The sequence below is a fragment of the Chinchilla lanigera genome, unplaced genomic scaffold (genome assembly GCF_000276665.1).
Source record: "Chinchilla lanigera isolate Chin_1 unplaced genomic scaffold, ChiLan1.0 scaffold00035, whole genome shotgun sequence".
NCBI lineage: Eukaryota > Metazoa > Chordata > Mammalia > Rodentia > Chinchillidae > Chinchilla > Chinchilla lanigera.
The window spans coordinates 8,439,345-8,452,393 of record NW_004955436.1 but is presented as its reverse complement, the minus strand read 5'-3'; the positions used below and the strand labels follow the sequence as shown (position 1 = coordinate 8,452,393).

The 13,049-nt window shown below is 36.6% G+C and overlaps 1 long non-coding RNA gene across 1 annotated transcript in view; it reads right to left on the bottom strand.

The window, feature by feature from the left end:
• Window positions 1-159: 159 nt before the first annotated feature.
• The window catches only part of LOC102008453, a 22,099-nt gene continuing 9,209 nt past the window's right edge, over window positions 160-13,049 (bottom strand). Inside the window, exon 5 of the long non-coding RNA XR_261770.2 lies at window positions 160-4,252. This is a non-coding gene — a long non-coding RNA (uncharacterized LOC102008453). The remainder of the gene's footprint in view (window positions 4,253-13,049) is intronic.

Below are 13,049 nucleotides of genomic sequence, written 5' to 3'. Positions count from 1 at the left end.
CATGCTCCTAAGCACATAAACCCATGTAGTTTCTCACACAATGATAGTCACTGTGTCCATTTAACTGTTCAGTAAATTTAGCAAAAGTTTTCTTTGTCTGAGACAGTTTCACTGTGAAGTTCAGGCTGGCCTTGAGCTCACTTTGTAGCCCAGGCTGACTTTGAACTCACAGTTATCCTCCTGCCTCACCCTCCAGAGTGCTGGGATGACAGGCATGGGCCACCACACCTGACCAACAGTCTTCTTTGAAAAGAGCATTCACTTCTGAAATTTGCATTTGTAATACTACTTTGCTTTGGCTTCTCCATGTTTTTCTTAAGTGGCAAGTCCTTTCGTCAGAATTTAAAACTGTGTCTTATTCATCTCACTTAGAAAATATGCTTCTTCAAAAAATGGGCTTCCTCATGCAAAAAAGTTTTTAAAAACTGTAGAGAGAGCCCTTGGGCAAGTGCCAGCGATGATGGTTACTCAATTATTTTGATATATAAATTTTTCTTATCATAGGAAATAATTTTTGTTTCTGTGGAAGTAAGATAACAAGACTTAAAACTGAATTCACATTTCAATGATCTAACAAATCCAATGGGTTAGACTGGCAAATTCTAACAAAAAAGGGGAAGAACAAGAAAAATCTAGAGTCTCATATGAAGATCTGAGGGGCGGAGATTAGAGAAGAATCCAGTTAGGAGTCACTCAGAACAGTCTGGCTGTGTGTGTTTGTTTTTGCAGTACTGTGGGACTGAACCCAGGGTCACTGTGCACCGAGCTACACCCTCAGCCTTTTTCATTACTTTGTTTTGAGAAAAGGTCACACGAAATTCCCCAAACTGGCCGTGATCAGGAGACCCTCCTACCTCAGCGTCTTGCGTGGCTGAGATTACAGATGTGTGCCATGGTGCCTAGCTAACAGTCTTGATTAAAGGCAAAGCCCCTGAGACTGTGGGTGCCTGTGCTGCCAGCGTTACAAGGATGGTATCAGAGCTGAGCCTCTAATACTGTGTCCTCTTTCCCTGTATTAATGCTCCAAAAACGATAATTAGAATACATCTTTTGAGATGATAAAAATAAGTAGCTCTTCAGTCTGCTGGCTTAGGCTCTTTTTCCTATCTTCTTTTCCCATACAAAGAAAAGAGGAAGAAAAAGAATGAACACTTATTTTTTCATTTTTGTTCTGTTACGTTTTATACATGACACTGGAATTATTTTATTTTTATTTAGTTTCTTTTAATTCTATGATCTTAATCAAAAATCACCCCTCTTTCTTTATACGGTTTTAACAAATACAAGAAGCATGCAAAGCTGATTTTAGAAAAATCTGTCCTACTTTCAGTGCCTGTCCTCTGATTTCATATAAGCTTTGTACATGGAACGTGATGTTGAAGGTGAAATCAATAAGCATTTACAGGGGCTGGGGGTTTAGCTCAGCGGCAAAGCGCCTGCCTGGCAAGTGCAAGGTCGTGAGTTCGGTTCCCAGTACCGGAAAACAAAACAAACAAACAAAAAAAATAAGCATTTACAAAATTCTGGCCTTCTCAGCCCGAAAGAGTCACAGAAAGTTTCATGCTATATATCGTACATGCACTGCAGGATAAATGGGAGCCTTCCTTATGAAGCACCATCTCGGTCCATTGTGCTGCTATAAGAATATACCTGGACCTGGAGAACTCATAAAGGACAGAAATGTGTCTTTCACAGTTCTGGAGGGTGGGATTTCTAAGATCAAGGTGCTGGCAAATTCACTGTCTGCAGAGGACTGTTCTTTGCATCCAGGATGGTGCCTTGTTGCCATACCTCACATGACAAAGGCCATATGCTCACCCTACGTGGCAGAAATACAGAACAGCAGAAAGGAGCTGGCTGGTGTGTAGTCTCTTTCAATAAGGGCCCCAAATCTTGTTCATGAGGGAGGAGCCCCCATGATTTAGTCATGGCTTAAGGTCCTCACTCTGAATACTATTGCAGTGGAGACTAACTTGCTATGGGAATTTTGTAGGCGCACATTCTAACTGTAGCAAGCAATTTCTTCCCGTTTACCTCTCGCTTTGATTTAATTGTGCTCTGCCATCAGTTCCTCTTTGAAGCTTCATATTCCAATTAAATCATTTGTGTGCCAGTGTTATAAGAATCATTAAACAAGTTTAATGCTGCTATTTGAGATCTGCACATTTTTTTCTACCTAAGGCCGATCAGTTTTAAAATAATACCCAATGATCAAGCCTGAATAATATATCTTTATTTCAATCTTTGCTAGAAATTTTGGGTTTAAAATAACCCAGTGATGGGGTTGTCTGAGTTAATGTTCTCTGTTAGTTTGTAATGAAAGTCAAAGAAGTAGCCACAGTATTTTTTAAAGGAAGGTAAGTGTAGGAATAATAGGAAAGAATTATTAAACTGTGGAAGACACATTGTTGGTAATAAAAACTTTTTCTAGGAAAGCTCAGGCTAAAAGAGAAGCTGAGACCTGGGCGGGGGGAGGTCATCAAAAGCAAAATGGTGGAGTTGATAGCCGGCCTCAATGCATTGATGAGGTATTTGCTCAGCAAAAGCAAGAGTGAGCTTCCCGCCAGATCCAGAGCCTGTAACAGCATCACACAAGGACTTGGGACAGGAGCTACACAGGTGCTCATCCTCAAGGAGATTTCTTGAGCAGCGCTCCACACTGCATGCAAAGCCTGGGTAGAAACAAGTGTCCAGGCAAGGAAACCTGTAAAAGCGAGATCTGAGATCAAGAAACTCAGAGTGCAGGAGCCAGGACCCACCCAAAGGCAGTTAGGAGAGTAACCACCACTGACCCGACCCACTACCCAGCAGGCTGAGTGCTTACCTCAGGAATTTTCAGGAACTGCAAGGGACAGGACGCCCACAGAGGACCTCACTGCGAGGGAATGAGAAAGATGCAAAGAGGAGCCCTCTCTTCTCTCTCCACATTTACTGTTATTTTCTTCTGACTCTATCCCCAGAACTCAAAACTTTACTAATATAACAAAATCACTCATAACTCATATGATAGATGGTAAAAGCAACATTAGATGCCCAGACATTAAAAATTATATTTTCCTGCAACACATATTTAAAATAGACTCATAATTAAATACAGACATCATTTTTAGAATTGAAAAAATGACACTGTTACAGGAGGTAGTTAAACAGTGGGAACGCCTGTATTGTTTCAGTGAGAGCTGCATGCAGCCAAGGAACAACATACACTGCGATGTAAGTACAGAGGATGAAATGTAACCACTTAGTCTGAGTCCTGTCTAAATAGAAGGGAGCTGATCTGCGCGGAGCCCAAGAAAAGGGATTCCAAGAGCAGGAATTTCCTGGATGGATTCAGTGTGATCCAGAGTGAAAGGCCAGGGTCTGAAAATAGGAACTTCCTGCCTCTTCCAATCTGTGAGGCCTCTGTGGCTCCCTCAGCCGCATCTGTGTCACCGGATGTCACAGGAGGTCACCCTCTTCTGTCCACTCGCGTATTTCACATTCCCCCAAAAGAGCGGCCTGATCAATTAACTACCATAGGTACCTAGGGAAGTTAGAGACCTACAGCAGTGTTTCTTGAATGTTTCCAGGAAGTCCCTTCTACTAATAGAGAAAAGAAGCAGCCACCCAAGAGTCTAACGGTGTCTAAAATAGACCATTGTAAGGGAAAACGTTTTAAATTGGAACAATTTTAATTCGAGAAACTAGTTCATAAGCAAACAGGAATTTTGTCTGCTTTGTTCACTGATTATACCAAGCACTTAGAAAAATAACAGCAGATACAAGGTTACATGAATTAATGAATCACTTGCAATCCGGAAAAAAATGGTTTTCCTCTGTGTCTTTATTTAATCACAGCTGAACTGAATTGGTTTATTTCATAAATTTGAGCTCAGATTTGCATCATGGTAAGTTCTCATCTTGTGTCACCATATTTTGAGAGTCTAAACCCACAGAAAAATGGGTATGCAAGTGAAATTGGCTTTATCTTTGTTTTGCAATATTTGTAATTGTAATCACTGAGGTAAAATGAACAGAACATTGCTAAAGAAATGGTCTAACCAAGTGTTTCAGATGACAATAGAAATTTTGTTAAATATCTTTCAACAAAAATATCAAAGGACTTGTGTCATATAAAATATGATAAGGATTTCCTTTTGTTGCTCGGGAGAATATAGCTGGAAGACTTCTTCTCTGGGGCAGGAGGAGATCAAGCCCAGGGCCCCAGGCCTGGTGATTTACCACTACACTGCATTCCCAGTCCTCAAAGGACCTGTGTGATGGACAAAAACAATAGATTACTTCAGCTTTTGTCACATGCAGTTAAAATAAGCTTTCAAAATTTACTTGTCAATAAAATCACCTCTTCTCAACTGTCACATTTTCATTCTGACACATAATCTGCTCACACCCATTGAAAGCCTTTATATCTTCATGCTCAGATAAGCCACCCTTGAAATGTCTTTGTTAAATAGGCTGGCTTTGAGAATCCTTGTCGACCCCCCAGCAGTGATTCATTTTAATCCACATTTTAACCACTGCCATAAGTTTTTCACTTGCCAGCTTTAAAAAAAGCTCATCCCGGTAACTGGAAGCCTAAGCAGCATCTCCTCTGCCTGTACCATTAAGCACGGGTGTCAGTCAGAGAACAAGTCTTCAAACTCAGTTCACATTCATTTTCAAATCAATTTTTAAAGATAAGCACTGAAGTATTTTTCTGTTCATTTTAAATAAAAGCCAGAAATTTTTTTCCAGCTCATTCATACACAAAGCAAGCCAAGAGACACTCTTGTGGAGGAGCCACAACCGGTAGGGTACTCCATGCTGCTGAGCGCACAGGTGTGAAAGGACTATCCTCCCACAGCGCCAGCATCATTCGTTTCCATGGATACTCCCACCCATTATGGTTTTTGCATACATTAAAGAAAAATCTCATATTTTTAAAAATTAACTCATTTGTTCCCTATAGGTTACCTTTATAAAATTAGTAAACAAACATCAGTACTTAATCAGATTGCTCACTTAATGTCCATGATTTCAGACTTAAAAAGCAAAGTTAAGATCCATCTCTCAGTCCTTCCAGGATGTCCCTGTGTGTTGGAACTATTTGGTGGAACATCAGTCAGTAAATACAGCTTTTTTGCCTTGCCTATTTCTTTTGATTCTCCACACAGATGTAGATGTAACTGCTGTGTGAAACTTCCCCAACCTGCTTTATCTTCTTTTGTGAGTAAGTTTGAATTTAATTAACAAGTAAAACAGTATTTATTTTTCAACTGGGCTTTTTACACCTAGTCGATCTATTTTTTTCTTCATTCGTACAATAATTTCTGGTTGTTTGTTCAATTTCCTTTCACCACAAAAGCTATAATAGTTCATGCAATTATTCTCAGGGTTTTTTCCACTGGAAGGTATAAAGAATTAGACCTTTGGCATTTAACACAACATTTCATTGTATGTTGGTATTATGGTACCATTTTGTGTGACGTATAGAAAACTTAGATCCTTTTACTTACCTTACTTTAAAATATAAATGTCAAATATTTTGAGTAAATATTTTAAGCAGGACATCAAGTCATGTTATAATTTTAGTTTAAGTTCTTCGTTTAAAAACTCAGGCTCCTGTTTCTTTTCTATTTAGGGGACATCCTCCTCTTTGTCAAAAAGAAGCTTGAGCCCAGAGCCTCAGGAATGCGAGGCAAGTGCCCAGGCACTAAGCCACATCTCTAGCCTCTGGTTAGATGTTTTTTAGGGTAGTTCTTCTGGTGAGAATGTTTTTCAGTTTAATTTCCTGTAAAAATTATTTTTCCTTGCTTCTCAAGCCCCTTTTCACTAAAGTTCACTCTTGAATAACCGTATGCTGTTTCCTTGCGAAACAGCATTAAGATTTTCAACATCGACTGGTTTTTTTTTTTTTTTTTTTTGGTGTACTAAATCTAAAAAAGAATACACATAAAACTCTTTCCGAGGTTTCACATTTTTAAAATTTCACTTTCATCCTGTGTCCTGTGGCTAGCAGAGTGTGTCGCTATATAATCTTCCAAATTTTTTGCTTTCTTTTTTTTTCCTCTAAGTAATTTGATTGTGATGTGTTTGACATGGAATTTTTTGTGTTTATTCTGAGTTTCACTTAGCTGTTTGAGTCAGTAGCTTTATGGCTTTCACCAATTTAGACAAGTTTTCTGCCATTTTTTGAATAGTCCTTGCCGTTCCCTCCTCTTTATCCAGGATATAAAAATTGAATTTTTCGTTATTATTGCACAAGTGACATTGATAACTTTTGAATAATGAATCAGCTTTACATCTCCGGAATAAATGTCATGTGTTCACTGCTTGTGAGAGTGTTTGTGTCTGTGTGTGTGCTTGTGTGTGTGTGTCTCAATTCAGCTTGCTAGTATTTCATTGAGGATTTTTATGTGTGAATTCACAAGAGATTTTGGTCAGTTGTTTTTTCTTTTTTTTTTTTTTTCTGGTACCGGGAATCGAACTCACAACCTTGTGCTTGCCAGGCAGGCACTGTGCCATTGAGCTAAACCCCCAGCCCCCAGTTGTTTTCTTTTATGCTGCCTATGTAATGAGACATTAGGAGCCTAACCGCCTCATGAGTTGGAGTGTTTTCTCAGAGAGAGTGTGTAGTATGGGGATTAATACTAATTCTTCTTTAAATATTTGGTAGAATTCTCCCATGAAATCATGTGAATCTTAAGGGTTTCTTTTCCCAACTGTGGATGCGGTTGCTCTTGGGGTTGTTGGGATAATCAGACCATCTCATTCATGTTGGGTAAGCTTGATAGTTTGTACTTTTTAGAGGATTGGGTTGTTTTCCTCTGAATTGTTAAATCTGAAGACAGGGATGGTGGCACATGCCTGTAATTCCAGCACTCGGGAGGCTGAGGCAGGAGGATTGCCATGAGTTTGAGGCCAGTTTAGGCAACACAGTAAGTTCAAGGCCAGCCTGAATTACACAACGAGACCCTGTCTCAAAAAAACAAAAATAAATAAATGAATAAATAAATTGTTAAACTTGTGTCTTCTGTGTTTGTGGTATTCTTTTCGTATCCCTTTAATGACTGAAAATCTGTAGGTATATTGCTTGTTTTAATTTTATACTGTTAATTTGTATCTTCTTTGTTTTTATATTTGTCAATGTTAGTAGTTTGTCAACTTTTTTTTCAAAAAACAAGTTTTTAGTTTCTACTGAGTTTCCATTTTGTTTACATTGATATCTGACCTGATATTCATGTTTTCTTTCTTCTGGTTATTTTAGATCAGTTTTTCTACATTTTGTCCAACTTCTTGAGGTGAGAACTTACATTGCTGATTTGAGAAAGTTGCCCTTTTGTAACGTGTTGAATGTTTTTCTTTTTCTGCTTAGCACGGCATTAACCTCATGTCACTAAATTTATTATGTTCTATTTTCATTTTCATTCACTTCTACCTGCTTTTAAACATTTTTCTACAAGACGTCCTCTTTAACCCAAGTACATTACTTGATTTTCAAAAGTTTTAGATTATCCTGTTATCTTTCTGTGGTTGATTTCTAGTTTGATTCCATTACAGTCAAAGTATATTCATTCTATATAGTCTCAGTTGCTTTAAATTTGTTAAAATTTCATTTATGCCTCAGGAGAAGGTCTTTTTCTGGATGAACTGGTCTGGCACAATGTTGACTAGGAATGGCAAGTGTGGATAGCCTTACTTTATTGGCAGTCTTAATAGGAAGAAGTCTGTCTTTCACCATTAAGTCTGATACAAGCTGGAGGTTTTATACGTACTGCCATTAACAGTTTGAAACACTTAGTGTTTATCCTAGGTGGTTTAGTGTTTTTATCATGAAAGGGGGTTGGACTTTCTTTCACAAGCTTTTTCTGCATCTATTCAATTTATACACCAAACTTCCCATGATATATCCTCCTTGGGCAGGTATATAAACCTTTTTTTATGTTGGTCACTTCCATTTCTCAGCATTTTGTTGTGCATTTTTTATCTGTATTCACAGTGGACATTTATTTCTAGGTTTCTTTTTTGAGATGCCTTTGTTGAATATAAGGGTACCATTAGCCTTATAGAAGGAAATGTAAAGTGTTCTTCTCTTCTATTTTTTGAAGATTTTGTGAAGGATTGATATCAACCTTTCTATAAATCTTTGATAAAATTCACCAGCAAACTTTTAAAATATAAATCTTCAAATAAAATTTATATCCCAGTAATCTCTGCTGAGCTTCTAATTTGTCAGTGTCTTCTATTTCCATTCCAAAAGCATGAATATAACTCATTCTTTGGTGAAATATTATGGCTCTTCCACAAAAAATATAATTTTTGAGGTAATTATTCTGATGTCAAAGATATATGTTCTATTTGTAATGTAGGTTTTCTAGTAGCTTCTTATCAGTGCTTTGTCAGGGTACTTTGGAGAACAGAAACAACACCAGGATGTAACCCATAGGGCACAACACCAATTTTGTCATAAAGGCACATTATTGTGGATGTATAACACCCAAGTTTATTCTTTAGATTATTTCTATTAATGAATTATTAATTTTATGAATTTTATTGTACGAAACAAGGAATACTTAACAGGAAAAAATAAAATATTGAATTTTTAGTACTTATTGTTCATAAAAAAGCATTAAGATTTTCAACATCGACTTTTTTTTTGGTGTACTAAATCTAAAAAAGAATACACATAAATTCTTGTATGAACTACAATTAAAATACCAATAGCACTTTACAAAAAAATCTTTACTTCAGTTATCACACCTACAGCAGTCTTCACACATGACAACAACACATTCCAAACACATGTGGCTTACACTGGCAGCACATGTGTTTTGCTTTTTTTGCCATTTCGTAGGACATACTTGACATCTTGCTGGTCTTGGTGTTTTGTGAGGAGATTCATATTATATTATACAGTGTGTAGTTAACAGGAACATAAAATATCCATCAAATAAATATTAAATTTATAATATGTTTAGAATAAACATCAACATTTTCACATCAACTGTGTTCTTGCTTACAAACCTAAACAATAACATCAGAAATAAATTCCTACATAATAACATCAGAAATAAATTCCTATATGAACTACAATGTAGACACAAACAAAAGTCCACCGCAAAAATAATCTTTACCTCAACTGTCACACCCAAGGCAGTCTTCACACATGAAATCAGCATATGACATTTACAAGTATTGCTTACACTGACCGAATGTGTGTTTTGTTTTCTTGTCCTTTTCATGGGGCACAGTTGACATCTTTTGTGTTTTCCTGTTGTCATAGTAGCTCATTGTGATGCTTCACCTGCCTGTTTACCTGTCAGCTCACCAATGTGCTCCATAATTATTTTGTGTAGTTCCCTGGGCAGAAACATTTTGTTTTTCCTCTGCTATAAATGATCTCTTAAGAGCCCCATTCCCAATCTTCTAAGAAAATTAAAGTTGTTATTTTCTTCATAAACTACCAAAGTATTTATGCCTCATGTTTAGGATCAAGTAAAAAACAACCATTGGCAAGGCTTTTCATTTTGATTGACATCATAGTTGCTGCATAAATCACCAACAATATTTCCTCTACCTTTGGTTTGTTTTACAAAGTTACCATCTCAGGCTTCTGTTTTGTCTAGGTTTCCCTATTAATAGTTCCATTCTGATGCAATGTTGACATCAGCACTATCAGTTTGTGTTTATTTACCCAATACAAGGCAAATATTCTACCTTTCTGGAATCCAAAGATTGTATTATACAATTCTGTATTTTAAAATTACAACATTTCAGTTGGAATTTCTGCTTTGTTCCTGTGTACAGTTCCTGAACTGGTCAATTTGTGCTGTTAGCAAATGTAACATCAGTTGGAAACTGGTAAACCAGTTGTCCAATGTCACATTCCAGTTAGTTTGGGAGATGGGGGCAACAAGTCTGTTCACAACATAATTTAGTTTATTGCTATATGAGTAAGGACCTGATCACTGAGTTGCAGGAGACATTTTTGAATTGAAAGCGTAAGTCTTTGCCTACAAGAACATACATTTTTATGCAATATTTGGAGGGTTTTTTTAATACACTGTCTGAAGCTGCAGCGCCCATGAAATGTTGCAAGATGCTCATCAACAGCTATGTATTCAGATAGTGTGTAAATTGCTTGACAATTACCCACAAGTCTCTCAAACCATGAGCAGAGAACAGTCAGATTATCAGTTCTTTTTCTTACTTAATGGGTGGTTTTGTCATTAAACTTCTGCCAATTTTGAAGGAAATTATATCTCTTCGAAAGTCATCATTATTCTACAAATGTCATCATTATTCTATTCTATTCTCATCCCATATCCATCACTTTTCCATAAGTCTTTTATTTACCTGCAATTACCAATGGAAAGCTCTGCTATGCACAGCAGACTTATGAATGCTTTCAGTTCAGTTAGTGAGGTATCATAGTAAACACATTTTTTAGTACGGCTATTGATACGTACAGAATGTTTTACTTGTATTTCACCATTTGTATATTTCACAACATCTTGTAGCATTTTTTGTGCTACAAATAATTTGCAAAATTGAATGGCAGTGCTGGCATTCCATCCAGTAGGTTTCATCCCACTAAGATCCTCACAACATTTCTGGACCTAGTTTTAACATTGGATCGATCATTCCATTTGGTTACATGACCATTTTGTACCATTTCTACTAGCCAAATATGTACTCATATTTTTTCTTCATCTGAATCAAGGAGGTCTCCATTCCCTGTGTCTGTATCGGTTGCTTCTTGTTCCATTGTATTGTCACAGGAAAAGTTGTGTTTTCATCTCAATTATAGAGTTAGGAATCACCATAACCACCACCAACAACAACTACTACTGAGTATCTCTTAGAAGCAAAAAGCCTCACTTTTGTCTGAGTTTTTTGTCACTACCAACTGAACCTAGAAATATAATTTGTTGTCTCTCATAAGTAGGTACACATAGCAAAATATACAACCACAAATAGGGAAAATCCAAAATGTTTCCATAGAACTTATTCTAAAATTAAATATTTGATTGTAAATGCCTTAAACAACAGGAAAAAATAATAAATGTTATTTGTTGGATGATTTTCTGTTTCTGCCAATATTTTAGGTTTAAAAAAGTATTCCCTAAATGTAGCAGGATCATTTATTTATAGCTCTCTGTTAAATCAACAAAAAGAATTTATAGCTTATCTTGGCAGAAGGCACTACATATAAATGTAAAACTGCCAGAAAAAGAATAAAGAAGTTTGATTTGTTTTTCATACTGTACCCAGAATATTAACTTATTCATGTAAAAAAAACACAAGGAAAAAAATTTTCACTCTAAAAGTACTGAATCTGTTCCAAAGTCAGGGAGGATACAAGATCTGTAAACCACTGAGGATTATTCTTTAAACTATATTTCACATCTGCACCTTAAGCAAGGACCTCTAACTCAGATCATCCTAAAATATTCTATATAATATATATATATCTAATGTTTCTTTTCTATCTATAACTTATACTTTAAAATGTTCATGGCATGTTGAGCAAAGCATCCAAAGTTATTTCAATGTCAAGCTCATTTTAAGAGAGAAAAATATGTTAAGAGCAAAATCTAAATGAAATCAGACCTTTTAAAATGTTTGTTTTCTTTGAGAGTTCCATTTTCTGTTATAAAGAGTCAGGGGAGATTTTTAGAATGCAAAGAAGGATGATTTACAAGTGTTTATAATGAAGTGACTGGATTTCCTGCATTTAGTCTAGAATTTGAGGAAAAGCCCCTTGGGTCTCATAACAGCACAACAAAAAGGCAAATCTGGTCCAAGGACATCAGCATTACTTTTCCCAAATTCAGACATCCCGTGTCATGCAACGACACCAGCATGTAACGATACACTCAATGTGAACCCTGAGAAAAGCAAAGTGGGTGTCCTGCAGAAGCACTAGCATGGGAAAGTGCACCCTATGACTGTGCCAGCTCTCAGGGACATGTTGGGGGATGGAGGAGGGCAGGGTGTGCCACACGAAGGGGAAAGACCTCTGTACCTGCGACCTCTCTGCGTTGTGTAAGCACAGACAGTGAGCAGGAACGACTATTTGGTTTGACAAGGTGACGAGGGAAGCTTCCTTTTTCAATTCCTGGACCAATGAAAACAGCCTGTTTCAAAGGAGAAACCCAGAGTTCAGTCAGCCTGCTTTTGTTGCCCTTACTCAAGATCAGTGATTGCTAAGTAACCAAAAGGAAGGAGATGGCAACCACGGGAAGTAGTCTTCCCTCCTGTAGTTCTCAAGGGGAATGGCCAAGGAATGGAGAAAGGAGATTCATAGAAGAATTTAGAAGGCCTAATGGCAAATAGACACTTTTTTACTATAAGGGAAAATATACATCTAGAATGGCAAAAAAAAAAAAAATGGAATAAGATCACTTTCATACAGCAGAGTATTTTCACATTTTCTCATCAAAGTGTTTACAGAAACAAATGTGAAAAGAAAAAAAATTTAAATATATAAACAATTTTTGTTCTATTTTATTTAGCTTTACAAATAATTTTTACTTTTAGTGTACATTTCACAACTGAAAAATTAACTTAATTTTCCTTAATAAAATATAAGGAAATACACTGAGCATGGTGGCACATGCCTGTAATGCCAGCACTTGGGAGGCTGAGGCAGGAGGGTCACAGGGGGTTCAAGGCTAGCCTGGACTATGTAGTGAGATCCTGTCTCAAAAAAAGGGGAAATATCTTTTTTTAAAAAAATTTTATTTTAAAGAGAGTAGTAAATGAGAAACAAACAAACAAACAAAACAAAACAAAAGAAGAACAATAACAGCATACCAGTACCACAAACATAAGCAAACCAAAGCAAGCACATCTAAAGTGATATAGGATTTCAAGACAAAATAATATGAATTAACAGTGGTTGTTATATTACATATCACTATCCTCAGTGAGGATGTATTGCTCAGACTACCAGATGTAAGAATGGAAGATTGCTCCAACCATTAAAGAGAATAAGAAAATATTTATTAGATAAAACATTAGAGATAATACAGAGTTTCACTAGACAAGATGGTAAGAATTCACCA